General features: G+C 53.1%; 1 pseudogene; it reads left to right on the plus strand.

Moving 5' to 3' along the window:
- The first annotated feature begins 10400 nt into the window (after positions 1–10400).
- LOC123393268 lies at positions 10401–12065 on the plus strand (annotated as a pseudogene).
- The last annotated feature ends 394 nt before the right edge of the window (positions 12066–12459 follow it).

The raw sequence follows: 12459 nt of genomic DNA on the forward strand, positions 1-12459 counted from the left end.
ATTTCTAGGTCCTGCAGCCCAGTGGTGACCTCACAGGGGGGCTGCCACCTAAGACCCAAGGGTCCAGTCGAGGACCGCCCCCCACCTCACACCCATGCTCAGAGCCAAAGCATCCTGCCTCAAGGCCTGTCTGGCTTGTTTCTCCGGGCCACAGTTGAAAGTATACTATGGCCCAGAAAGCTCCACCTCCCCCATTTCTCTAGTTTAATGAATGTTCCTAACCCCTGAAGGTCCATAGACAAAGAACAGGGACAGAGAAAGAATGGGGCGGGGGGGACTCCTCCTCTTTGGGGATCTGCCAGCATCTGCCAGCAGAGGGGAGCAGCAGCCTGTGCTGGCAATATTCTCAGCTAGACTGAGAACCTGTCTATACCCAGGGTATATACCAAGGAAAGAACTTGCTAAGGCGCTGAGAACGTTTATAGCAAAAAGTAGCAAAACACTGCAAGCAGCCCAAATTACTATCAGCACCACTGACAATAGAGTGGGATGTGACAGAGATAGTGTACAGCTGCATACCCCGGCCTAGCATAAACACCGATTCTGTGGCTGTCCCCTATTCCACCTGCAGAATAGTTCCAGAACAAAAAAAAATCGAAAGTACATGTGGTAAAACATTTTAAAAGTACATGTGGGACAAAACACAAGGGAACAGTACACGCAAAATTCAGGACAGTGTGAAAAGGCAAGACAAGATCATGAGGCGAAGACCGGGCTTTCAGTGCTGTTGGAAATGTTCTGTTGGGCCATCAGATCTCTGCAGTCTGAATGGTCCGCGAAATGCCGGGGCGGTTATGATGAAATTTCTGCTCCAGACATACCAACACCTTCCCTTACGTTTTCACTCTTATGTACGCACAAAAGTGTTTGTCTTCTGTCTGGAAGGTCTGGTCTCTTTAAATTGGGTTCTGGGTTCTTGGCATAAATTACCGACGGTACATGTAATCTCTGTTTTACACATAGGAGCACTGAAAAGTGAACTTGTTCCTACGGCACAGTGGAACCTTTGCAGAACAGTGACCCACTCCTTTATGCAAAGCATTTCCACCACTGTGTTCCCAAACTCTGCACCAAATGTGCTAGATTGAGGGGAGGGAGGGATCGAGCTGGGGGACTCTTGGTAGTGGGCCTCTGCGAGCTGGCTTTTGAATTTCGGTGAGTTCCCGGCCGTCAGCTGGTCTTCTCTCAAGAGTGCCCAGACCACCCGTGAGCGGTGTCTGGCTCCCAGACTTCCATCCCCAGCCTCTGTGTGACCTGCACCGCAGCCATAAACAGCCTGGGGTTCCAGGGACCAGTCGGGAATCTCCCTTCAATCCGTTTCTCCCACCGCCACTAACTAACCTTGGGGGCACGGAGAAACAATTTAAAGGGGTTTGCCCTTACCAAGTCTCCCCTTCAGAGTTCAGAAAACAAATCCTTAAACTTCACGTGAGGGAGATAATCTGTTAGGTCCCAGCATCCGTGCTTGGCCCTTCAGTGGGGGAGGAGAGGAGTCTCTCCTCTTTGTGAAGGGAAGGTGGCCGTGGCCATGGGGTGGGGGCACGGAGGAGGAAGGAACGGAGCCAGGGACCCCCACACAGTCACCGTTTCCTCGGGCCGAGCAAGGTTCACAACCCCAGAATGGAGAATTATTGGAGCGAGTCCAGTTATTCTTAAAGAATACAACATGCCAAAGATTAGGTACGGTTTGGCCCCGCGAGGAAAACAACCTCAGAATCATTAACCCAGGGGTGCCTGGGTGGCTCAGTGGGTTAAAGCCTCTGCCTTCAACTCAGGTCATGATCCCAGGGTCCTGGGATCGAGACCCGCATCGGGCTCTCTGCTAGGCAGGGAGCCTGCTTCCTCCTCCTCTCTCTCTCCGCCTGCCTCTCTGCCTACTTGTGACCTCTCTCCCTCTGTCAAATAAATAAATAAAATCTTTAGGAGAAAAAAAAAAAGAAGAAGAAGAAGAAGAAGAAGAAGAAGAATCATTAACCCAGAGCTTCAGAGAAGACTCGTTGCTATGGGGAGAGAGAATTAATAGTTGACTCGTAAGCAGCTTTTCCCTGGACTCAAGGCAGCGAAGTTACAAAAAGAGCACTTCCCATTCCTTTGACCCTCTGATTTCCACACAGGCAAGTGCAGGTAAATGCGAGTGTGGAATAAAGACATCTGCATAGCATTTGGCTGTTGAACAGCACTGGGCCCCTTAGAGTTCATTAATGATTTAAAGTTCATCTGATTGTCCCAGGTCTCCGTTTGGCAGATCAGCAAAGGGGAGGTCAGAGCATTGAAAGGACTTGCTCAAGGTGGAGGCGATGGTTCAGAGAGGGGTGAGGCAACACCTCCCACGTGTCACCCACTGAGTGCTAGCTCGGCCTCCCGCGGGGGAGCTGTGGCGTCGATGGGGAAAACAGGACAGGCTTGAGGAGTCATCCCAACTCTAAGTGGCAGATACAAGGAGAGACGTGCATTCAGGGCACAGGATCCATTCCGAGGAGGGGTTCCTGGGCATGGGAAGGAGTCTGAGGTCGGGGAAGGGTTCACAGGGGAATCAGCAGCTTTAAGGGCGACTAGGGCTCTGCCAGGCGGAGGAAGTATGGGGAGCTAGGGCACAGCATGGGGAGGCGCAGGTCACAGAAAAGAATGTGTGCAAAGTACAAAACCTCGAAATATCACTTGTGTTGAGCAATTACAGGCATTTCAGTACTGCTGGTTGGAGCCCAAGGGGAGAAGTGGGACGTGAGGCTGGAGAATCAGGCTGCTGGATCTTCGGGCACCTGGGGTGCTGTGTGAATGTCTGGGCCTTGGGGAGCCGTTGAAAGCCAGGGTGCACAGCTGGCGGCCAGGGGGCTGTCTGGAGACCAGCGATCCTCCAGGAAGCCAGGATTGTATTAATCCTGGCCAGAGATGAAGAAACCTAATCCTGGGTGGCGTGGGGGAAACAGAAGGGGGCAGAGTCAGGAGGTGTTGAAAAGATGGCACAGGACAATTTTCCATCCCACAGCCTGCCTGGCGGGACAGGGAGCTCGTGGCATAGGTTCAGCACTCCTCTAGAGGAGGGAGAACAGACCAAAGGGGAAGGAGGAATGTCTTAAGATACAAAAGAGCTTCTAGGTGGCATCAGGATAAGGCAGCCAAAGGGAACTGGACAGGAGGCGACAGCTCCTTGAGCTCTTCCTTGTGCATCTGGGCAAGATGGATTCCCACAAACCCTCCTCCACTGTACAGGTAAGAGTCGCCCAGTAGAGCCCCTTGTGGCCACATCCCGGTACTACGGGCTATTGCTTGAATGGTGGGAGCCAGCACTGAGGCTAAGGGGCAGTCCCCCCCTCCCTTTGTCACATCACCATTAGCCTAATGTCAATCCCAGAGTTGAGGGGATGGGTGCGTAATGTCTCTCAACCAGGCTGCATGGCTCCCAGGGCAGGGCAATGGCAGAGTGTGGAGTGGCCACAAGACGGGTACCCTCGGAACGTGGGGGTTCCGACTCAAGGGGATAATGAGTGACCATCCAGAACAGGGGTAGGGTGGAATTAGTGTCACGGTCTCTCTGCAGCCTAGAAGTCATTCGAGAAACAGTTGTTGAGAGCTCCTACTATGGGCAAGATAATTCATGTATACACACACCTACCAGGAACGCAAATCAAAGTGCGGCGGTGGCCTTGGGTAGCGTATAGAAAGAGGCATCGTAGAGAAGGGAAGGTCTGAGCAGAGAGATGATGGAGAAAGAGGAGGACCTGGGAGCTTGGGGGTCTTGGGCGATGTTTCTAGATGACAGACAAGAACAGCGCGCCCAGGATATCGTGTGTTTAGGGGATAGGGTGGGGGAGGGTAGCGGGAAGGGGGTGAGGGTGTGTTGGGAAATGAGGCTGGAAGGGGAAATGAGACCGCGGCATAAAGCAGAGACCAGGAATGCTACATAAACCCCTGGGCCCCGTGATCTTCGTTACTGCAAATGGGACCTGTAATCCAGAAATGAAGGGCACATAGAGCTGGAATTTCCTGGAGCAGAAGAGCAAGAGAACTTACAATGTGTTACGGAAGTTCATGTTTTCCCACACTCTGTGAGTGGGTGTTTTCCCACAGGTGTGCTGAGGAAATGATACCACTCAGCTTGGGGGCACCCGGAGGACCCAGCCAGTTGGCTTTGGCTGCCGGGAGCCCCATGTGATACGCCAGTACGCCATTCCAATGTTGCCGTTTCCTGCATGTGCCGTGACCTGCACAAGCTTGGGAAAGATCTTTGTAGAAATGCCCTTGCGTGCGCACAATACAGTTGGCCTCGAGGAGCCTCGGAGAAGCACCTTCCTTGGAGGGCTGGCCTCTTTCCCCCAGTTTCTGTGGCTGCTGACCACGTCGGCCCGGTTTCTTTCTCCCACGGACATAGTCACGGCCCCAGCACCTTGCCATACGCAATTTACAGGAGATTAAAGAAGGAGAACTTAAAAGCCTCCTGTCTATTACATTTCATTTAATTTTAAAAATTAATTAAAGTTTTTCATAAAACCTTTTAGAAAGTTAAACGAGTTATTTCAAGAACTATCCTTTGCTTCGAGAGCATGCCCTTCCTCCTGTTGTTCACATTTGAGCTGGAGATAGAACATCATACGAGAAGCCCCTCCCAGGTTCTCTACCACCCGGGGGAACCATTACCCTAACCTCTGACATCGGAGACTCATTTTGCTTCTTTTTCCACTTTAGGTGAATGGAATCACGTTGTATGTATTCTTTGACTCCGGGTTCTCTCCCTCAACAGCAGAGTCATGATTTTTGTGGCAACTATTCCTTCTCACAGCTATATTTCATTACAGATATATTTCATATTCGACTATTTACTGATTCATTCAGCCTTTGGTGGGTGTTCGAGTTACTTCCACTTTGGGGCTAATAAGAATAGTGCTGCTATGAACATTTATATGCAGAACTTTGGGTAAAAATATACATACATTTCTGTCAGACATATAGAAACGGAACTGAATACACACATATGTTCAGTCCCAGATGCTAATTCCAACAGTGACTGTCCCATTACTTTGCGCTCCCACCAGGAATGCGTGGGCGCTCTGCTGTTTCCCATCCTCGCCAACATGTGCTGCTTCTCACCTCTTTCCTTCTAACCGATCTGCCGGGATGGGTGCCTTTTGTCCCATAAAAACACACTTTTTAAAAAAAAACATAGTACGGTGACCTATAGAAAATGGTAACTTTGTGGTAATGTCCTGGACAGGCAACGTGAGAAGTTGGCCTCCCAATTGTTTTGAAATCTCACACATCTCTGAGCTCTTAAAAGCCTTGTTCATACATGTTTAAGGGTTTCCCGTTTTAAGGAAGCTTGTATTTTTAGAAGCCTCTCCTGCCATCCTTTTGCTTTATAACAAACGCCCCCCCCCCCAAAACTTTGTGACCTAAAAAATGATATCTCGTAGATTGCTCTACATCAAGAATTTGGGCAGGGCTCCACTGGGAGCGGTTTCTTCTGCTCCTCATGGTAGCAAGTGAAGTGAACCAGCAGTCAGGGCTGGCGAGTCCAATCTTCACTCACGAGTCTGGTGCCTTGAGGGAGATGGCGATAAGGTGGGGTTCTCCACAGGAATGCCTACACGCGGCCTTCCTCATGGTGCTCACGGGTAGTCAGATTGGCTTCCCTCAGAGCAAATATCTCAAGATAGCCAAGTGGAAGCTGCTTCTCCCTGAGCCTCTGAAGGCACCCAACGGAACTGCTGCCACATTCTACTGGCTACAAGTGAGTCAGAAGGACAACCCCGGTTTTAGGGGAGAGAAAATGAACTTTTTTTCCTTCTTCACAGGGCAATGACAAGACCACATTGCAGAAGCACGTGGGGGCGGCGATGGTATTGTGGCCTTCTTTGGAAAACAAGACTTGCCACTCCCTCACCTCCCCTTCTAACAATGTCCGCCAGGCCAGGATGTACCTGAGGAGCCCTGAGGTCATTGTGCCACCTCCAGGTTTCCTACCTTCCCCCTCCTCAACTCCCCTCTTAGGTTCTTCCTTCGTTTTACTTTATTTTCTTACCCCTTTCTTGTCCTCCCCCTTTCAGTGAATTAAACTCACAAGAACCCGCACCGGACGACTCTCGGGCCCCTTCTCCCTATCCCTCGCCACATGCCTTCAGGCTCATTGACCCCCGGCAAAGAGAGACAGTACTGGGACAGCTAGAACCACACAGCATGTCAGACCCAGAAGGATCTTGACTAATCCCAGATGTACTTTACATATGAGGAAGTTGAGGCCTAGAGAGGAGAAGGGCTTTCCCAAGGTCAGCTGCAGAGTTCTGGCCAGCACAGCAAAAGCCTAGTCCACAGTGGGTCTCAAAGCAGAAAAGCAGATCTACAACTTTTCCTTCCATTTCTGACTTCCTGGAACTAAAGCCATTTGTTTCTGTTTCTGGTCCACTCCCTCAACTTCACGAGGACATTTCGGCCTCTTGGCCAAGGGGCAAAATCAGAGAGGTCCGTCCCAGCCCTGGCCCGGGACCCAGCCTTCAGAGATGGACAGGGGGTCTTGTGGATGGACCAACTCAGGCTTAGGGCAACCAGACCCCCTCCAACCGACTGACTGGACCCAGACACAAGGGCTCCTTTCTGATGTTGAAATCCAAGAACCCTCTAAACTTGACCAGCAAGTGGCAACCAGTTCAACCAAGGCGCCCTTGCTCTTTGCCTGCACACAAAGGTATCCGTACCAGGCTAGAAATAGAAATGGGGTGCTCTGCCGCTAACATCTCTCTTCGGAGAGAGAGTAGCTTCATTCCAGGTTCAGACTCCTGTGCACATGAATGGGAGCTTGCTCCTCTGAACTCCTGCACGGTTCAAGCTAACCCCTGCGACACCAGTGTCCTGATTTTGCTGCTTTGCTTGCACATCAGGGACACTGCCCAATCTCTAAAGATCCACTTGGTGATAGCACCTGTTTACCCCCACTTTCAGGAGATAATCTAGTTTCTCTAAGGGTGGTGTGTGGAATTTCTCACATTTACCCTCTGGTTGTAGGTGTAGGTGCCACCCATCAATCAGCTGTTACGAAAACTCAAGACCGTTTTTCTCAGCTGCCACCGACAATGAATTGGAGGGGAAGGAAGTGGGTGGTGGCCATGGCCAAAAAAATTGATCCAAAAAATAACACTGGATATGGTTATTGGAACTGAAAGCTCCTTTTACCAAGTGCATTAAAAGCAGTTTAATTTTTTCTGCGGCCACGTTTGTGTTTTGATCCTTGACTAAAAAAAGATGACTATGTATTTAGCATCAAGTTGTTTGGTTCATCTTGTTTCACATTCGACGGAGAGGGAAGGTTGGGAGGATCCGGGAGAATTATTTGGATGGGGCCTCCGCCAGAATCAGACACGGGCTTAGCCAGTGTCCTTCCATGCGGCCGCCTCCTGCTGGGGTGGTGACGTCACACTGCAGGGCCTGGAAGAGTCCAGCCTCTCTCCTGACCTCACCCTTGTCCCCTTGCCTCTCCCTGACATCTGGCCTGACACCTCTTTCCGAATCGAGCGTTCTAAAGGATTCTGGCCCCAGGGGACTCTGGAATTAAAACTTGCACTTTCTGCCAAGAGCTAAAATGCTATTTTCCATCTTTATCCCACTTTCTCCCCATGGGCTTGGAACAAACCCTTGAAACCCAAACCCATATTAAGCCTTTCCTCTCGCTGCATCCCCTACTCTGGTTGTGCTCAGTTTCTCTGTGTGTTCACGGATCTGCCTGAAGCCGGGACTCCGAAGAAGCCAGTTTTGCCCATTGAGCATCCTTCTGTGTTCTCATAGTAGCTCTAACCCCAGAAGCGTCTCAGTTTGTCTTCTCAAAAACTGCTCTCAGGAAGGAAGCTGCACCGACGCTTGAAGGGCCAGCGGAGGACGAAGGATTACAACAGCTACGATTTATGGAGCTCCACGATACGCTCAAACACTTCACGTGCATTATCTCGTTGAATCCTCACGGCAGCTCTTACCCCATTTTATAGATGAGGAAATGGAAAGCTGAGTCACGCCACTGACCTTTCTAAAGGGTTCCAAGCAGGAATGGATATGTGCATTGTGGAAGAGAGAGAGAAACTACAACATCAAGTTTACCATCGTACCCATTGTAGAGAGAGTGAAACTCAGTACGTTCACAATGCTGTGAGACCACCCCACTATCTAGTTCCAGAATTGTCATCCCCACAAAGGAAATCCCGGTCCTGTTTCATTAAGCAGTCGCTCCCTACACTCCCCTCCCTCCAGTCAGCCTCTCATGTAGCTATGGAGTTGCCTCTTCTGGAACATTTCGTCTCAATGAAATCACACAGTATGTGGCCGTTTTGCCTCTGGCTTCCTGTACTTAGCATCCTATTTTCAGGATTCATCCCTGTTGTAGCACGTAGCAGTACCTCATTTTCTTTTCACAGCTGAAGAACATCCCTCTGTATGGCTAGACCACCTTTCATTTGTCCTTTCACCTGCGGATGAACACGTGGGTGCGTTTTAACAGAAAGACCTTGGTTTTCAAGGAATGAATCCCAGATGTCGGATTTCGGGCAAAACCTCAAACCGGGAGATACGAGACTTGGGAGCAGAAAATCCTTCTGGAACTTTCAAGCAACAGTTTGGAAATCACATACTCTGCGGCTAGCTGTGTGGGAGGGGCAGTAAGGCAGGAAGGTCAAGGGTACTTGCTCCCCACAGGTGTTGCTGCTTCCAAAGCACTCCTGTTGCCCAGGGAGGCTGCTTGGCAAGCTCTTGGAATCGCAGATGACATCTCAGCACTCCCCCCGCGACCCCCACTTCCTTTCACTGGAGGAGAAGGGACGAAAACCTGGGTGGGGGTGGGGGTCTTAGGAGACAATAACCAGGTTTCCACAGATGGGCTGCTTGTGGAAGCATAAGCGAGGGGAGGAACCAAGATGCCCCCCTGTAACATTCTGCCCAGCCGCTGTCTGAAGTGGCGTCTTAGGTTCTCTCCAGAACACATACACACGCAGGGAGTCCTGCAACTTCCGACAGTGCCGCAGAAAGGTCTTCAATCAGTCTGGTTTAAAACCTGTGGCTGGCCCAAGCTTTGTGGAGCGAAGTACTATGGTGGTTCCCAACAAGGCTTTAGGATCCGATCGCTAGACCTGCCCGTGAACATGGCCTCTACGACCATTAGTTCTGTGAAGTTAGGCTGATGATGTCCCCTCACTCTCTTCATAAAACGGGGCAGTGGGAACCGTACCAAACCTGATGGGATTCTCATGGTCGTATGCGGAGAACACGGCCTGGTGCCTAGGGGAGGCCTTTTTTGTTTTGTTTTGTTTTGTTTTGTTTTTTAATGATTTTATTTATTTGTCAGACAGAGATCACAGGTAGGCAGAGAGACAGGCAGAGAGATAGGGGAAAGCAGGCTTCCTTTGGAGCAGAGAGCCCGATGTGGGGCTGGTCCCAGGACTCTGGGAATCATGACCTGAGCTGAAGGCAGAGGCTTTAACCCACTGACCCACCCATGCACCCCACAGGGAGGCCGTTAAATGTCATCATTAATGGCTCTTAATGGCTGCTAGCAGCCATGTCTACTGCAATCTTATGAAGGAACAGGTTAAGGGTCAAGACTGCCAATTCTGGGTTCTTGGATAAAACAAAACCAAGAGCTCAAATGGTTCAAGCATATGCCATATACCCTGCAAGGGCATAGAGATGGATGGTGCCTCCTCCATCCATGTGGGACCCCTGCCACAGAGCCAGCCGAGAGCCGCAGGAGGGGGGCTGCACACTCTGCCAACCCATCATCTTATAGTAATTCCTATGGATTTTGTCCAGTTGCTAAATCTTCCGAATTTGGAGGAGGGGAAAAAAAAAATTCCCCACACAAAATTGTTCCATTTGAAGACATTTTTATTTGGATACCTGCCTGGGTCCCTGGCAGGGTGGGCCTGTCCTCTGTGGGGGCAATGGGACATTTGGAGGGAAGATGCTCTGAGGGGGTGTCACTAAGGGGTATGAGACAGCGTGACAGGTCACAGAGGGCAGCAGAGTATAAATAGGGCCGCTCAGGGGTGCAGGCTGAGAGAGTGCTTTGTCTCTCACCAAGACTTCAGTTCGTACTTCACACTACAAACTGCAAGCTCTTCTCTTTTTTAGACTGAAATCCCAGCACCCACCAGCGTCCCCTCGGTCACCCTCAGATCCCCCCCACCCTGACCCCTGTCTCTGGGAGGTTCTGAGACAAAGCGGGGGGCCTGTGGCCTGTGGCCTGTGCCTGTGGGGCGCGGGGTGGATTTGGGACCCCTGCCACAGAGCCAGCCGCGTGCAGCAGGAGGGGGGCTGCACGCTCTGCCAACCCAACAGAGGTCGAGGAGGAGGAGGAGCTCAGGGGACCGGCCCCCCAGACCAACGCCCACACCCTCGCCGGCCCAGCCCGATTGTGCTACCAACTCAAAAACATGGAGTCTCTGACGCCTTATCACACACCGCCCACAGCGCCTCCAGGGTGGGCCTGTTCAACACCGCCATGGGGAAACTCCAGCGACAACTGCGTAAGGGCGAATATGACCTGTTTAAATACGCACCCATGCTCGAAAGCGACTTTGTGCAGGTCACCAAAAGAGGGGAAGTCGTCGACGTGCACAACCGAATCCGAATGATGACCGTGGGCATCGCATCCACCAGCCCCAGCCTCCCGCTCCCAGATGTCCTGCTGCTGGCCCGCCCGGCCACCGGCTGTGAACAGTACTCCGACCAGGGCCACGCCACCAAGGGAAAAGGCCGCAAGGCTTCCACCACCCTGGAGCTCACCAGGCTCCTTCCCTTGAAGTTTGTGAGGCTTTCTGTTCACGACCGGGAAAAAAAAACAAATGCTTCGCCTCAAATTCGCCACCGGCCGCTCCTGCTACCTGCGGCTGAGCCCCCCACTGGATGCACAGGAAGACCTCTTCCCCTACTGGGAGAGCATTATCCAGGTACTGAGGCCGCCGCCGGTGCCCACTCACAGCAGAACCGACGCCGCTCGAGCAGAGGACATGCTGGACATGCCTCTGCTGGAGGACGACGACGGCAGGAACGCAGCAGGCGCAGATGTCCAAATAATCGATCAGGACCAGGTCAGTGTCCGGAGCCTCTCCGAGGGCTCTGAGGTGGCCGGGGCCACCTCTGCAGCTTTTGCTGGCGGGGAACAGACCACCCAGGACCCCCCAACAACCAACAGCCTGCCCACCTTCGCTGCCCCCAACTGCCCGGGGCTCTGCAGGGAGTCGGCAGCAGGGGCCACGTCCGAGGCGGCGGCCGCCGGGGGAGGCCGCGGCAGCCGCGGCAGTGGCGGCGGCAGGGACAGCAGCAGAGTTCGCAGCGGGGGAGGCCGGCAGATGCCTGGCGTTCGCCGGGCCCGGAGCTGCCGGCAAGCCTGCGGGAGAAGCCGCTCGGGACGCGTCGGAAGGCCAGCTCCTCTGGGACGCGCCGAGCTCGGCGGGCAGTGGGGAGCCGGCGGGAAGGCCGCCCCGCAAGCGCCGGGAGGAGGAGGAGCGAGCCCCCCGCACTTCCCGCCACCGCAGGGCCGCCGACAGCCGCCGCAAGGCCCGGGGGCACAAGATCGCCCCGGCGGACTCCAGCCGCTCCTTAGGCAGCCACAGAGCCGCGCGGGAGCACAAGGAGGACAAGGGCCGCAGCAGCCCGGCGCGCGGCAGGCGCGCCCCCGACGAAGGCATCAGCCACGCCCCCAGCGCCAAGGACTCCGGGACCTCCCACAAGTCGGGGGCGGAGCCTCTCCGGCGGCAGCTCGGGCTCAGGCACCACCATGCTGGGCAGGATCCGCAGGTTCCTGAGGAACCTGAGAGTCAGCCTCACTGCCTGAGGCGCGCGGCCTCCCCACACCGCAGAGACGTGCCCATGGGGGAGAAGACTGCGGACACGAGCGGTGTGGTGTGGAGGCCATCGCCCAGGCGGCGGCGAGCAGCCAGGGCTTGGAGAGCGCAGGGAGCCGGACATCTGAGGTCATGGGGGGATGGAACTTCCTAGGCCCAGATATTGGGCCGCTGGGGGACCTCTCCCAGGACACATTAAACAAAAATAAAATAAAAAAATTTTTAAAAAATGGCATGCTGCATTGTGTTTGAATTTCTAGGTCCTGCAGCCCAGTGGTGACCTCACAGGGGGGCTGCCACCTAAGACCCAAGGGTCCAGTCGAGGACCCCCCCCCCACCTCACACCCATGCTCAGAGCCAAAGCATCCTGCCTCAAGGCCTGTCTGGCTTGTTTCTCCGGGCCACAGTTGAAAGTATACTATGGCCCAGAAAGCTCCACCTCCCCCATTTCTCTAGTTTAATGAATGTTCCTAACCCCTGAAGGTCCATAGACAAAGAACAGGGACAGAGAAAGAATGGGGCGGGGGGGACTCCTCCTCTTTGGGGATCTGCCAGCATCTGCCAGCAGAGGGGAGCAGCAGCCTGTGCTGGCAATATTCTCAGCTAGACTGAGAACCTGTCTATACCCAGGGTATATACCAAGGAA

This window comes from Mustela putorius, unplaced genomic scaffold, assembly GCF_011764305.1.
Source record: "Mustela putorius furo isolate JIRA1106 unplaced genomic scaffold, ASM1176430v1.1 tig00000785_pilon_pilon_pilon, whole genome shotgun sequence".
In the NCBI taxonomy this organism is placed as follows: domain Eukaryota; kingdom Metazoa; phylum Chordata; class Mammalia; order Carnivora; family Mustelidae; genus Mustela; species Mustela putorius.